A 14513-nucleotide genomic window follows, 5' to 3' on the forward strand; every position below is an offset into this window, starting at 1 on the left:
CTTTTTTTTTTATCTTTTTTTTTTTCCATTCAGAGAAATTGTATGGTGGTCTGGACAGGAAAGCAGGAAAATACCTTTGATATCCAGGAGTCCTGAGATATTGTGGTTATACTTCCTTTAGATTTTCCTGCCTTCCTAAATAGAAGAGCTTTTATTACCTTTTTTTTTTTTTTTTTTTTCCCCCAATACTTGTAGGACAGAAAAGAAGGGACAAAGACAAAGAATTAAGAAAGTTCTACCTGGACAAAGGTGTGTGGTTACAATATCTCCAAATTAGTGTATATTTTTGGATGACTATCTTGATGTACAAAATGCTGGCCCCATGTCAAAAATGGAAATTTAGCCCATTTTGTTCCATGGAACCAGGATTTTTTCCCAAATGACTTAACTAAAAGTCTTGTTGTTCAACTTTATGTATATAATTATATTCTGAAATCAGCTGGTAGATTCCATCAGGTGCTCCCCTTCTTCTCAGGGTGTTACAGGTGTAAGTTATCTTACAGGATAACTTATCAGGAAATGTGGTTTTTGGTTTTTTGTGTTGTTTTTTGTTTTGGCTTGGTTTGGTTTTAATTTCTTTTTATTAATAATAACTTGTTCCATGTAAGGAATTTGTTCACTGTTGAAAATTTCTGTCCTGAGTGCCAGCAAAGGGCTCAGTCCTGTAAGTTCCCATCCAGCAAGGCACTTAGGCATGTCCTTAATCTCAAACATGGGTCTCATCCCCAGGACTTCACCAAATAGAGGCTAAAGACCCTGCAGATGCAACCCCCAAGCCTCCTCTCCATTGGTCTTCTGCAGAGCTTCCATAGATTTGTTATAGTAATATGGTAAGAATTAAGCCAATGGCATTTAAGGTATTGTTATAAAAATACTGCACAAAGATAATACATGCTGTATCGTACAGTGTATCAGTTTTCAAACCAGGCAATGGAGTTTTATGCAAGCTTGAGCTCCTTTGTTTTTTCGTACAAAAGGGAACACTCTTATAGCATCTTACGTGGTTTTGATTATAGCATTTGTGATTCTTTAAATATTTATTCTTCAGCAGTTAAGAAACTTGGTGAAGGGGAACTTTATAAACATTTATCGTGGATCGAGTGTTCATGTGGAAAAAAAAAAAAAAGAGGCGCTTTCTCCTATAGGGAAGTACCTTTTCATTAAATCTGTGTCCTCTGTTCAGCAGAGCATCTTGTCCAGGGCAATTATTGAGAATATATCCAGCCTTACACAGATATCCAAGTTTCTGTAAAAGTTGTCTAGACTCCCCAGAATGCATAAAGTCTGCCCTGACTTGACACCCATTCCACATAGCTGCCCAGGGATCACTCCAGCAGTGTTAGATGTGCCATTCGGCATTCACAGCATGAAGCTCTCCAAAAGACAGGCGAGTAAACGCTCCCTTCAGCACCTGAAAGATTTATTTGCTTTGGGGTGATTGGCAGCAGTGTCATGTAAAGCACCACAGGGCAAATTCCATTTGATTAAATAATTATCACATATGACCAAACAATGTATCATTATGTGTGAACACAAACACAAACTCCCCAAATTCCCTCCACTTCCTCCCTTGCTCTGTTAATTTCTCTTTCATAGGCAACAGACACAATTACTGGCTTTAAACTGAAAAGGTTCCAGGGTAGGGATGGTACTCAGAACTTAAAATACTATGTGCTGATTAAAATTTTTATACAGCTTATTTAAAACAGCTTCCCTGAGAAAATGTGAAAGTGCATCACTCAATGGACCCCAAGCAGTTTTCAGCAAATTCAATCCCACAGAACATTTCCTAGGGAGAGGCAGGGACTGGAAAGGGATTGTTTCTGCCTCCTACTGCAAATAATTATAATGGGCCTCTTTTCATGGCCCAGTTTTTCCAAGCTCTATCTGGGTAGATTTCCCAGTGACTTTAGTGCAATTAAAACTGTTAAAAAGACTTGCAGGATGGCTTCCAGTTCTCTGAGCACTGAAAGACAATGCAAACGGTGTGTACCTCATACATAAATATGATCAACCACTAGAGGCACAGCCTGTGATTTAAGTGGGTGCCCGGGGTCAGGGCAGCACAGCTGGGCACCGCTGGCTGCTCGCTGTGACATGGGATCATGCCTGCAGTAGTATAATGGTAAAAACACACCTGCTGATATGAAGATGGATCAATAGAAAATCTAAGCCCTGCAGATGCCAGTGAAAAACCCGCTATCTCTTCCTCTCTCCCACTGGTGTTTTTTGTGCTCCTGTGCCAGCCGCCTTCCATAAAGACAGCAGAGGTAGAACACGGCTCTGGCTGAGAGGATGAGGGTCTCCTGTGATGCTGCAGTGCCACCCTCAGCTGACACTTGCAACATCAGTTGGAGAGAGTGAAATAGAAGGACACTTATAGGGAGAGGTTGGCTGGATTCTTTAGCTGGGCTGGTGTTTCTCGTTAAGTTCCTCTGCTTTATTAATTTTGTTCTTGTTTTAGGCACTTACTTTCAGGATGAAGGTCTGGCACAGCATCTTCCGTCATCAATGGGAGCCCTTCCTCTGACTTACAGAAACAGAGGTAGTGTCTTCATGTGTGATTTTTAGTTTTTGAATTTTCTGAAGTGCATTGTCCAACTCAGTCTTCAGATACCTTCCAAGTACCACTTTGTCTACAAAGGCTGTGCTAAAGCAAAAGTGTTTGATTCCTGGTACTGTGTATATCTGCTTGATTGGGCAGTAATTCTGGATTCCAGACAGGTTAATTCTAAAAGTGGCATCACTCCACCCTGGTCGGTATCTTTTGCTGGGATTATTCCAAACAAGTTTGACCTGTTGAAATGTAATGTTTCTCATACTAGTTTCCCAAACTAGTGAGGCTGTTGCTATTTCAGGTGTGCACAGTTTGTACTTTGAATGTTTGATAAGCTTAAAACATGAAATATATAATGCGGTTTGAACTTTCTAGTGTTATTTCATCACCAAAAAAGCAAAGTCTTGAGGCTCAGCAATTGCCTTTGTCAGAATGTAAATTCCAGCATGTAATACCCAGGCTGTATGTTTCAGGAAATCAGTATTAACCTATTAGTATGCAGTTTTCCTTGGAGAAGAGCCATCTTCACACTGAGCCTGTATTCCTGCTTCAAACCTTCCTGTCACTGTTCCGTATCCACGACCCAGCCTAAGGCTGCCTTTGACGGTTCTCCAGCCATTTCCTGCATACTGCACTAGCACTAATTGAAAATTTGGGTGGCCTTGCTTATTTATTTTCCTGGAATGTAGTGGGTTATATTTTCATGGCACTTTCTCAGCAGTGCAACGTTTCAATTTCAAAACCACTGCAATATGAGGAAAAGTAACCCCCAAAATTAAAAAAATAACAATAAAAAGCAGCATATCTTTGATTAATTTTTACAGTAGTTCTTTTGTAAAAATATATAATGGAAAAAGAATTCAATGTTGCTTTTGTTTCTCAAGATCAGAGGGAAGAGAAGCAATTTAAATACATGTACAAGATGGTCACATGCAGACACAATGAGGCATGAAACTTTAAATGTACAGATGCCATGGAAATGAAAAGATAATATAAAGTGTGTTCTTTGCAAGTCTTGCAGAGTTCAATAGCTACATAATGTGTGTGGAGGGAAAGAGAAACAGCCCCCCTGCCCTCTCTAGGAAAATTCCAACTACGTCTGGATATGCCATTGGCACTAGCGTTGTGCTTTGCCTCCCCAGATTTCTGCAGGAATGTCATTCCACAGCAGACAGGATTAGTATGTCACTGTTACCTCCTTTCTTGGAGATGAACATGCTTGGGCATGAGTACCTGTTGCAAATTTCAAGTTTTGATCAAAAAAAATTCACTTATCCCTTGACAGTATTTCAAGTCTTCAGAATTCTTTTCTCTTCATGCCTAATTGTTTTGGTTTATGGTGATTTTTACTGTGTGTGCAAAAATTAAAGGTTGGCATGATCCTGTTTGTTTTTTTTTTCCTGATACATTAAGTGCAACTACTGAAGTCTTTTGGGAATTATGTTTTGTTCCCAGAATTCAGGCATAAGGAAATGTTTAACAATAAATATACAATTAAGGTGCTGATCTGTATCTGAGAAATTATTTGGAGGAAGAGTGAATTGAAGATGGAGTCTGTTTTTACCAACAGGCACACATCTTTAGGATTACCCAATATTTAAATTTATTCGTGTTCTAGAATGGAAATAAAACTGGATGATGAAAGGAAAATAAATTTGAAAAAACAAAATGTGTCTTCTATTTCTGAGTTTTCAAGATCCTATTTTTGGGTTTTATCTATAACTCTGACATTCGGAGACCTTTAAGTCAAGCACCAAACATTTCTTCCAATTTAGTGAATTAACAAAATAAGCAGGGTGGGATTTTTTGTTTGGTTCGTTTGTTGTGGGGTTTTATTTTGGGGTTTTGTTGTTTGCTCTTTTTTGTTGTTGTTGGGGTTTGGGGGGGGCTTTGGTTTTTTAACAAAAGCAATCTCAAATCAAAATGTCAGCCCAAGCATTCCTCCATATTATCATTTCCTTCTTTGAAAAGTCATGATCTCCCCATTGGGGAAGTTCAGATTTTAACTGGGTCTTTCCAGCCAGTTCTGAATCCTATTTCCAAAAACTCCCTCATGATACATTTCCCAGTGAGAAAGCTGATTTTGTCAGTTAAAAAGTGCCCTAAGTTAAGGTCTGTGTAGCAATCGATCAAAGCGTATCTTGCATGCACATATTGTGCCTCTACAACTAACTGTGAGTTTTGTTTCAGCTGGATATTACAAATTCCCTGAGATGCATGGCTGAGAGAACTGGGGTTGCTCTACCTGGAAAAAAAGAAATCTTCAGGGAGACCTAATCGCAGCCTTACAGTACATGAAGAGAACTTACAGGAAAGATGTGGCAACGCTCTTTACAAGAGCATGTAGTGACAGAACAATAGGGAATGGGTTCAAAATAAAAGCTTTAGATTAGATACTAGGAAAAAAATCTTTACAGTGGGAGTGATGAGGCACTGGAACAAGTTGCCCAGGGAAGCTGTGGATGCCCTATCCCTGGAAGTGTTCAAGGCCAGATTGGATGGGGCTTTGTGCAACCCGGTCTAGTGGAAGATGTCCCTGACTTTGGCAACAGAGTTGAACCTAGTTGATTTTTAAGATCCCTTCCAACCCCAATCATTCCATGATTCTATGAAGGGCAACACAAGTGAGTAAATGAGGACTTCTCTTTTTTATTTATAGCTGGTTAATTTTGCCTTGTAAATAAGAGTAATCAGTTGGGAAAGATGGGTTGAAATGGATGTTCCTCCAGCCTTGTATCTCCTCCATGAGGATTTCTCTACCTTGTTGAGGATACAGTCACACCATCAGCTTGGCTTTTGGCACAAATGAGACACAGCACAGAACAGGAGGGATCTTGTGGTGGGCATATGGGGCACTTTTAGAAGTGGGTTTGCTGCACAATGAGGTTGTATCTCTTACAGCACTGCACAATAACTAGTGATTGTCACATTCACAAATGATCACTACTAACTCCTCTAATTCTGATTTTGTACTTTTTTCCTGCAAATGCCTTTAGAGAAAACACCAGGATTCCTGTCAGATCACAACAGATGTTGTCTTTCACTGTCTTTCACTCTATTTGGGAAATAGACAAATGGGATGGAAACTATTCTAGCCAGTTTTCACATGCCAGCCTTTTTTTCTGTGGCTAGAAATACTTATATATATTTAAAAATTTGTTTTCTCCTGCTGCTTGCTCCCAACTGAATCATGACATGAGTCCTAAGTGGGTAAATGTAATGATATCAGCATAGAAAGCTAGCCAGTACATAGCAAGAGCAAACACAAGCCTGATGTCAAAACTTAAAAGAGGCACAGAGCTAAAAGGCACCTTATGAATGTGCCTAGTACATCCTGCCCCTTAAGGAAAGAGTGACTAGTGAGTGCTTTAGCCACTTCTTAAAGGCTTCCAATGAACCAGGTTTGATGGATTCCTTAAACAATCTATACCAGTATTTCATTGTCTTCAGTGTTACAGTTTTTCCGAATGCCTTAGCTATAGTGTTTCCTATTCCTAATCATCCTGTCCCTCCCAGACATGGAAAACTAACTCTTAGCCACTGCAGTGCAACTTTTATCCAGCTTTCAGAAGTGTTGGAATATTTCTCACAAACAGGATTTGAGCATGCAAAATACTATTACTATTATTATCATCGTTGTTGTTATTATCATTATATCATAGTAATATAGAAACAGGACAGAATATTAATTATAAATGTATTCACATATTGACCATATTTTAAAATGTCTGTCTCAAAGAATAAAGTGAGTCAGGGTCTCAGGTACGAGCTGACCTGAACTGGGGTCTGCATAAGGCTAAGTCCAACAGGCTACTTAATGTGCATGCATAATTTTAAGTATTTGAGTTCAGTATTTTTGGTAAAGTGAATAATAGACCTGAAAGTGTTTTCAAGTTAATGGGAACTCATAAGTGCTTTCTTGGATCACAGCCCAAGAGCTCAGCACATTGCAGGGCTAAATACAGATTTAACAGTCTAAATTTAGGCCTCGGTGTTTTAAAACATTGGCTAAGATTCTTCTCAGAAATTTCAGTGGAAATTGCTGAAGATCTGAAGTCAAGGCCAAACACCCCTTAAACTTCTGTGTCTAAGAATAAATGTCACTAAAACACTAAAGACTAGAACTGTAGTTCATTAAAATTAAATATTGTCATGTGTTTAACGGGTTTCAGATGATTTAGTACCTTTGATCGTACACTTGAGGCACATACCAAGATTCACATTTTAATGTCAATTGCTTCTCTGAGATACTAAAATATTTTTTCTCTCTGAAAGGAACTTAAGAATTATATCTAACTGATATAAAATGCAACCTCTTGCTAGCAGCATAGTTGTGACACTAATCTTAATGTAAATTATCTAAAAAGTTAAGTTTTAAAAAACCAATTATACTTGTTCCAGTTGCATAGTTTATCTATCTACTTTTTTACCATTCTCATCCCCTTTTTCTGAGCTCTATTTTGTAATTTTTCTTTTCTTTTTCACCCTAAAAGACTTAGAGATCAGCTGGTCAGGAGAAGCAAAAGAGGAAAGAAGAGAGAGACAGATAGGGAGAATTATGAAGAAAGGAAAAAAACCCACAAACAAAAAGGTACTTAGTAATAGATGGAACCTTTTTAATATTAAATACAAGAATTCCTGTATAATTTCCTTTAAAATAAATACAGTTTTGCAGAGACACGAATGGGGAAAATTAGGGAAACAAGTTGGTTCCATCAAAATGAGTCAAATTGAAAATTAATTAATAGTTCTTTGTTACTCAAATTGAATTTCCCTAGTCACATTAGGAAGTGTTGGCTGCTACTGGAGCAGAGATATTCTCCCTTCCAGTAGAGTGGACCTGGGGTGCTCAGGCAGCAATGAATGGTCCCAAGGGTGCAGTTCAGTTCACAGCAGTGGATCTGATCTCTGAGCTCACTCACCATGATGTCTGAAGAAGTCTGAAAAGTCTGATGAGTTTTTTCAGACTGAGAAGTCTGAAAAAATATCTGAGGAATAGCTTTTCCATGCTTATTCCCAAAGTATGGAAATTAAAGCAGTTGTGCCAGAGTTTGTTCTCGTGGAAAAGGGAATCTACCCCAGAATTTGAAAGACAAATCCTCCAAACAGCCTTTGAAGTGGGATATGTTTTTCCCTTTGAGAAAGAAAAGGGGCAAAATTTTAAATTGGTTTACATTTCAACTTCTCCCCATCTATTTTTTAACAATACCCACAGTACAGAAAGGCTGGTCCCAAGAAGTATTTAAACTGATGCAACTTAGTAGTGACATCCTTGACAGAGCTGTGGTATACAGCATTCAGTATTTTTAGCTGCACAAAGTAATTTAGTAATTTGTTTCATTGGTGCTGTTTAGAGAAACAATGCCTCTGGGTCAGTAGTGCACAGATTACTTGGATAAGTCTTGAAAGGGAAGAATTAGGGTGGTGTTAGCCAAGAAAGTAAAAGAGTGAGAGAATTTTGTGTACTGTTGGAAATGGTTGAAAGTGCAAAGACTGTATTTTTTGTTTGATGTGGAAAAAGTGACTGTGCGTGCTCTGGAAGAAAACTCAAAATATTGTATGCATTAATTTATATCTTGTTTCTCTTGAAGCATACCAGAAATCATCTGGGAGAAAACACTGATCGGTAAGTTGTTTCTTTTTCTCTCGCCTTTCAGTGAAGATAAATATATTTCACTTCATAATGAAAGTCTCTGGCTTAAGCTCCCAGATAATAGCCAAAGGTTGCCAAGGTCAAAGAATTTATTTTTGTACCTATGTATTAAATAAAGGAATAGAGACATAAGATTTAAATAAGTCAGCTCCTGGATGCTGGTTTGACAACTCAGATCCAGGTGATTTTCAGTTTAGGAGGAAGCAGAAAGCAGCTTGTCTTGTGAGCAAAATATAATGCAGGAAATCTGCTTGGAAATTAAAATATCTGTATGAATTTTTAATAAAATCTCTGTGAACTTCTAGAAACCAACCTCCACAGGGATGTTACATTGATGGTTCAAGGAAATAAAGGGAAGTGGGACCAATGAGGCGAAGAAAGGTTGTGCAGTGATTATAGATTTGTTAGGGCGGTTGAGGATGTGCTGGGCTTCTTGGCTCTGCTCCTGGTTCTACTGCCATAGTTTTGGCAGGTTACTGATTTCCAGTTCAGAAGACACGATATGGTCATGGAAGCAGCCCTCTTAATTTCAAATAGGCTTTAGGTTACGTACACACAGGAAAATAGGAGAAGATGGTGAGTTATAAATCAGATAGGTTCTGTTTTTTGGCAATTGTGAAGCAAATCATCTGTATGCATTACAAGATGGACAAATAATGATGACCATGGATTTGTCAAGAACAAATCCTATTAAACCAATAAGACCTCCTTTTAAAATAAGGTAAGGAGAGAAGTATTAAAAAGTCATATATCTTCATTTTAGTAAAGCTGTAGACAATGTTTCTTGTGAATAAGCAAAGACACTATGTCGCTGTTGAGGCGGTCGCGACACAAAGTGTAGACAGTAAGCAGTTTCAGATGGCAACTGTTTATTCTCGAAGATGGCTGACCTTTTATACGCTTTCTAATTGTTTATCCTTCTTCTACCTTAACTATTGGCCACAATAATTCAACATAACACCATTGGTGAAAAGTAACAGTGACTTCAGCTAACTTTCTAAAAATACTTCATCCAGCTGCAAAGTTCTCTCCTTATCTTTCTTCAATTCCTCTCTTTTCTTGGTCTCCTTGGTGACAGCCTTGGAGAAAGTTGCTTATCAGCTTCTTCTTGCTTCTCAGCTTCTTCTCAGCTTCTTTAGCTAACAGGCCCACTGTTAGCCCCTTCCACAACACTATTGTCCAAATTGAAAACTCCATGGTGTAAGAAAAGGCAAGACTATTTCTGAGGAAGAGTTAGCAAAATGTGGTCATTATCAAAAGGAGAGATGTATGGAAAGAGGTTTCTCAAGGGTCTATCCTGTATCTGATACTCCTTATAAAACATCCAAAGAATGGAGTAGAGACTAAGCTTGATATATTTGAAGAGGACATGAAAAAGAGAGCAAATAAAAGAGTGTTAGAGAACAGAATTAGAATTCAGAGGGAATTTGACAAAGTGGTTATGAGGGGTTTTTTAAAAGAAAAACACAAAAGATGGTATTCAATAGGTGCAATAGACATAGCATCATCAGTTCCCCAGATACAGGATGGGGAAAAGTAAACAGGATTATAGTTGCCTGGAAAAAATGTAGAGTGAATCACAGGCTAAGCACGAGTCATCACTGTTATGCTGTTGTAAAAAGGAAAATGCCATACAAGTGGGATTGAAACAGGAAAACAGCCTGCAAAATAGGCAAAGCAATATTTTGCTCTGCTACACCATGGTACAGCTTAAATTTTAGTGGTTTGGGGTAGTTTGTTTTTTTTTTTTTTTTTTTTCAAGTTTTTCATCTGAATCATGCTTGGCTTAGGGAATTGTGCTTCGTTCAGACAACATTAAATATCAGGATATTAATGGGATGGTTTGGAATAATGGGGCAAAGAAGATCCAGGGCCTTTAAATATGGAAAAGACTGCTACGGGGAGGAAGCAAAGAGTCTGTTCTCCAGGCCAGGAAAGACAGACCTTTCACTAACGAACTGAAATTCCAGTAAGGGACATATTTAGAACATACATTAGAAAAAAAGACCTCTAGTGATAAGGGTAGAGAAACACTGGGAAAAATTGCCTGAGGAGATGGCAAAAGCACCATACTGGGAAGCCTTTAAGAACAAGATTTAAAAAGCAGTTATGTTGCAACAAAAGGTCATGTCTTGGGGCATGGAAAATAACAGGAAAGTGGGATTTCTTAAGGTCATTTTCAACCTTATGCTTCTTAGGATTTTCCTGTTCCTCAGATTTCCCTGGTTATAATATTCACCTCACAAATTTAAACAAGAGTAGGAGAAGGTCTGGTTTGGATGTTCACATGTCAAAAAAAATTTATGCAACAGCTGTAAGCTTGAAGGCATTCAGAAAACAGTTCTGGAAAGGCACTTATACAGTGCAGAATCAAAGTTAATCCATACAGTTTGTTAAGAGAAGGTGAAGGAGTAAATCTGCTGCATTTCACAAACATCTTCAAAAGGAAGATATTTCTGTTAACAAGAAGCAGGCTTGCAATGGACAGATGCTGCAGCTAGATGAATTTACCTTTTCAAACAACATTTATATTTCAATCAAGTTTTTTTTACACATTAAGGTAGTGTGGTACATGTTAGCATAACCACTGAGAAATCTTCAAAAGTGCAATGATGGATTGGCCATTTCTCCAAAATAAATAAATAACAAATTTTTTTCTTTGAAATAAAATGAAGATGCCTTTTTAAAAAAAACAGCTACAGAAAGACCTTGCTGTGGGAATGGCTGGAGGAAATTCTACAGCTTTCAATATTCAGGTTAGACAAGATGATCATAATAATCTCTCTGGCTTTCAAATCTGTTTACCTAACTTTGTAGAGAGATGTAATGTTTACAGATCACTGTCAAATCTGCATAAATGGATTAGAAAAAGGCATGAATGCGCAATTACTCTTGTGACCTCTATGAGGTATAACACTTACTATTTACCAGGTCATTACATTACAAATTGTCACTTCTTTCCTCAGTTTTAACTGCATAGATTAATCTCTTTAACAGCATCTGGAGTTCCACAGAGTAATATATTTATATTAGCAGCATTATATATGACAGCAAATATATACTATATATTATGGTATATACATCATAAGTTATATATATATGACAGATATATTTTTTTTAACCACACTAATTTTCTTCCTTTTGTTCCAAAGAGATATGCGGGATAGTGTTTCTTTTCTCCAGAGGGTCACATCTGCAGTCAGTCACTGTCAGCTTTGTTCTGGTGTCACTGAAGGGGTAGGTGATGGTCACTAAACATCAGCTGGGGAAACCACCCACAGCAGATTCAACAAAGTGCACTACACAGGAAGTTCTGCATTGACAGTATTATCCAGGGCCCTATAGATCATAAGATTCCTGCATGCTGCTTGTGGAAATAGGAGGATTTGCCTGTGTGGATGCCAGTGAAGAAGGTACACAAGCCTTTTATAAGGCTTCTGTTCTTGCAGGAGTTGTGCTGTTCTGACAAATTCCCAAGGACCATGATCTGCATAAAAATACTGCTGAGAAGCCTTTTAGAAATAGCAGCTTAAAATCTCTAAAGGCTAGGTGACATTTTCACAAGCAAAAGATCTGTCAGCTTGTCCTCACTTGGGGGCTTAACACTGGAGAGGTTGACACTTTGCAAGTTCAGGTTCCCTCTTAATGATTCACCTATTTAGGGTCTTTTCACTTACAAGAGAGGTGAATATTCAATCAAATCTGTAACGGAACTGTAGTTTGGCGCTGAAATTTATCACTTGAACTGAATCTAAACTCATGGTTGTTAATTACAAAACCTTCTGGGTACATAGTTCCCTTAATGGACTACCACAAAAGTCAATGGGCCTTTTGGGCACAGGTGTCCCCTCTCAGAGGGCACTGGGCTGGGACCCAGGTATGCAGTGTGCTGGGTGGGGCCTTCTGAATCCACCAAACTTCTCAAAGAGCGGTTTTCTTTGGCACATCTGATGACAGGCGTTCAATGAGAAAATTCAAACAAGCTGTGATGGAAGAAAAATATAATTTTGAACTGGGTGGGAAATGGTTGCACTTTTTTTTTAATATTTTATTTCTCTCTTTTCTTGGAGAACCAAGGAGCTCATTTTATGTATTGGATCTCAGCAGAAAACTGCAGTAACTAGTTACAAGTGTGGAAATACTTATAGAAAAGACAGGTACTATCTGCTTTTGTTTTTCCACAGAAAGATACTGCATAATGTTTTACAGAGAAGAGGAAAGAGTCAGAAATGTATTGCTTATTCGTGATATGACATATTGCAGACTACTAATTTAACCTGAGCACCTTTAACCTATGAAAGCAAAGTTAGGAAATGTGTGGGGTTTGGCCACACATTTTTTTTTATGGTGCTTTTTATGGTGCTTTAAGGTTTTATGCAAGGTAATTTGCCTTCCCACTAGTGTCCTGCTTTGGCCTGGTTTGGCATAACTAGGAATGGAGTTTTCTTTTCTGGTTTTTTGTTTTTTTTTTCTTTCATTGCTTTTCCTCTCCTTCCTAGTAACCTTTTGTCTGAATGTGGCTTTTGCAACCAAATACTGAAGAATACCAACAAAGAGTGAAAAAGGAGATCTCCTGAGTCTTTCCAAAAGGAAATGAACTTGTGTTCAGAATTCCCGTAGGCAGCCTGTGGGTTTGGAAAGAAACATTTTTACTGGTTTATCATGAAAGGAGGATAGATTTATGTCACCTGGGGCTGACAGCACTGCTTGAGTACTTGTGCCTGGGCTTTTGCCCCCCACCCACCCTGCTGCACCTCCCCTCACAGAATCACAGAATGGTTGGGGTTGGAAGGGACCTCTGGAGACCGTCCAGTCCAACCCCCCTGCAAAGCAGGGTTACCTGGAGCAGGTGACACAGGAACATGTCCAGGTGGGTTTGGAATGCCTCCAGAGAAGGAGACTCCCTGGGTAGCCTCCCTCACACCTCAGGCTGGGAGTCCCAACACTACTGCTGGGTGAGTTTCTGCCTATAGGCACAGTGCTTGGGGGTGGTTTTATTATAATTTATTACTTTTGTTCACAGGATCACAGAATCTGCTGGGCTGGAAGGGACCCATAAGGATCACCGAGTCCAACTCCTGGCCCTGCACAGCACCGTCCCCAGAGTCACCCCGTGCACCTGAGAGCATCGTCCAAATGAATCTTGAGCTCTCTCAGGCTTGGTGCTGTGACCACTGCCCTGGGGATCCTGTTCCAGAGCCTAACCACCCTCTGGGTGAGGAACCTTTTCCTGATATCCACCCTAAACCTCCCCTGGCACAACTTCAGGCCGTTCCCTCGGGTCCCGTCGTTGTTGTCATTCCATAGTCAAGACTGTTATAATTAAATAGGTATTTTTTTCCCTTGCTCCTCATGCACGGGAGAACCAACCCCCATTTTCTCCGCGGTCCCCCAGGACCCCGCGCATCGCTGGGACTGAGGGAGGGAGGGAGGCGGGCAGGGGTGGGGCCTGCCGGGGGGCGCGGCTCGGGGCCGGCGGCCTCCCCCGCCCGCCTCGGTGGCTCGGCGCTCCCTCGATGCGCTCGGGCGGCGGCTGGCGGCGCCTGCGGGCGGCGGGCGCGGGGCGCTGCCGGGAGCGGGGCGGCCGCAGGTGCCGGATGCGAGCGGCGGCGGGCGGTGAGTGACCGGCCCCGGCCCCGGCCCCGGCCCTGCCCCGGCCCCCGCCGGGCGCTGCGGCGCAGCTCCGGCCCCTTCCCTTTCCCCCCCACCTCCCGCCTCCCCGGGGCGGAGGCCGTCCCCCTCCCTTCGGTCTCCCCCCGCCTTCCGCTCCCCGGGCGGGGTCGAGCGTCGCGTCCCCGCCCCGGCCCCGTGGGGACGGAGCTGTCGGCGACGGCTCTGGAGGCTCAGGGGGCGTCGCTGGGCTCCGGCCGGCTCCCCCCCGGTGCCTTCCCGGCTGCAGCAGCTCTTGCTCCTCCCCAGCCCCCTGCCACGGCGCTGCCGGCAGGGCGGGGGGTTCCTGCCACCGGCGGCTTTCCCCGGGGCACTCGGTGTCCTGCTGGGTGACGCTCCCGGGCGAGGTCGGGCCCGGGCCGGGGAGCCCTTCCCAGCGCTGGTGGCACTGTCCCTGCCCCAGGGCCGGCAGCAGCAGCTCCGTGGCCTTTGCCTGTGTCTTGTATGTCTGACAGCGGCCTGGGGGAGCGCCGGGCTGCACGGGCTGAGACAGAGCTGCGCCAAGTCCCAGAGTCCATTCGGTTGGAAAAGACTTCCGACATCGTCCCGTCCGACCCATCTGAAATGATGGGGTCGTTGGGCTCCGTGAAGTGTGGGTGTGCTGGGTGGGGGAGAGAGGAAGTCTAAGGTAGA

At 41.3% G+C, this 14513-nt stretch overlaps 1 protein-coding gene and 1 long non-coding RNA gene across 3 annotated transcripts in view; both read left to right on the forward strand.

Annotated features, from left to right (window-relative positions):
* The window catches only part of LOC115493751 (uncharacterized), a 47185-nt gene extending 42023 nt beyond the window's left edge, over positions 1 to 5162 (forward strand). The window contains exons 5-6 of one of the 2 annotated variants that reach the window (XR_012053860.1): positions 2465 to 2545; positions 4748 to 5162. This is a non-coding gene — a long non-coding RNA (uncharacterized lncRNA). Of the gene's footprint in view, positions 1 to 2464; positions 4227 to 4747 lie in introns of those variants that run through there. The other variant, XR_012053859.1, reaches the window with a different exon arrangement.
* Positions 5163 to 13687: 8525 nt separating this feature from the next.
* The window catches only part of EXOC2 (exocyst complex component 2), a 127351-nt gene continuing 126525 nt past the window's right edge, over positions 13688 to 14513 (forward strand). The window contains exon 1 of the mRNA XM_030265431.4: positions 13688 to 13826. The gene's annotated coding sequence lies outside the window, so the exon portion shown is untranslated. The remainder of the gene's footprint in view (positions 13827 to 14513) is intronic.

Source organism: Taeniopygia guttata, chromosome 2 (genome assembly GCF_048771995.1).
Source record: "Taeniopygia guttata chromosome 2, bTaeGut7.mat, whole genome shotgun sequence".
In the NCBI taxonomy this organism is placed as follows: domain Eukaryota; kingdom Metazoa; phylum Chordata; class Aves; order Passeriformes; family Estrildidae; genus Taeniopygia; species Taeniopygia guttata.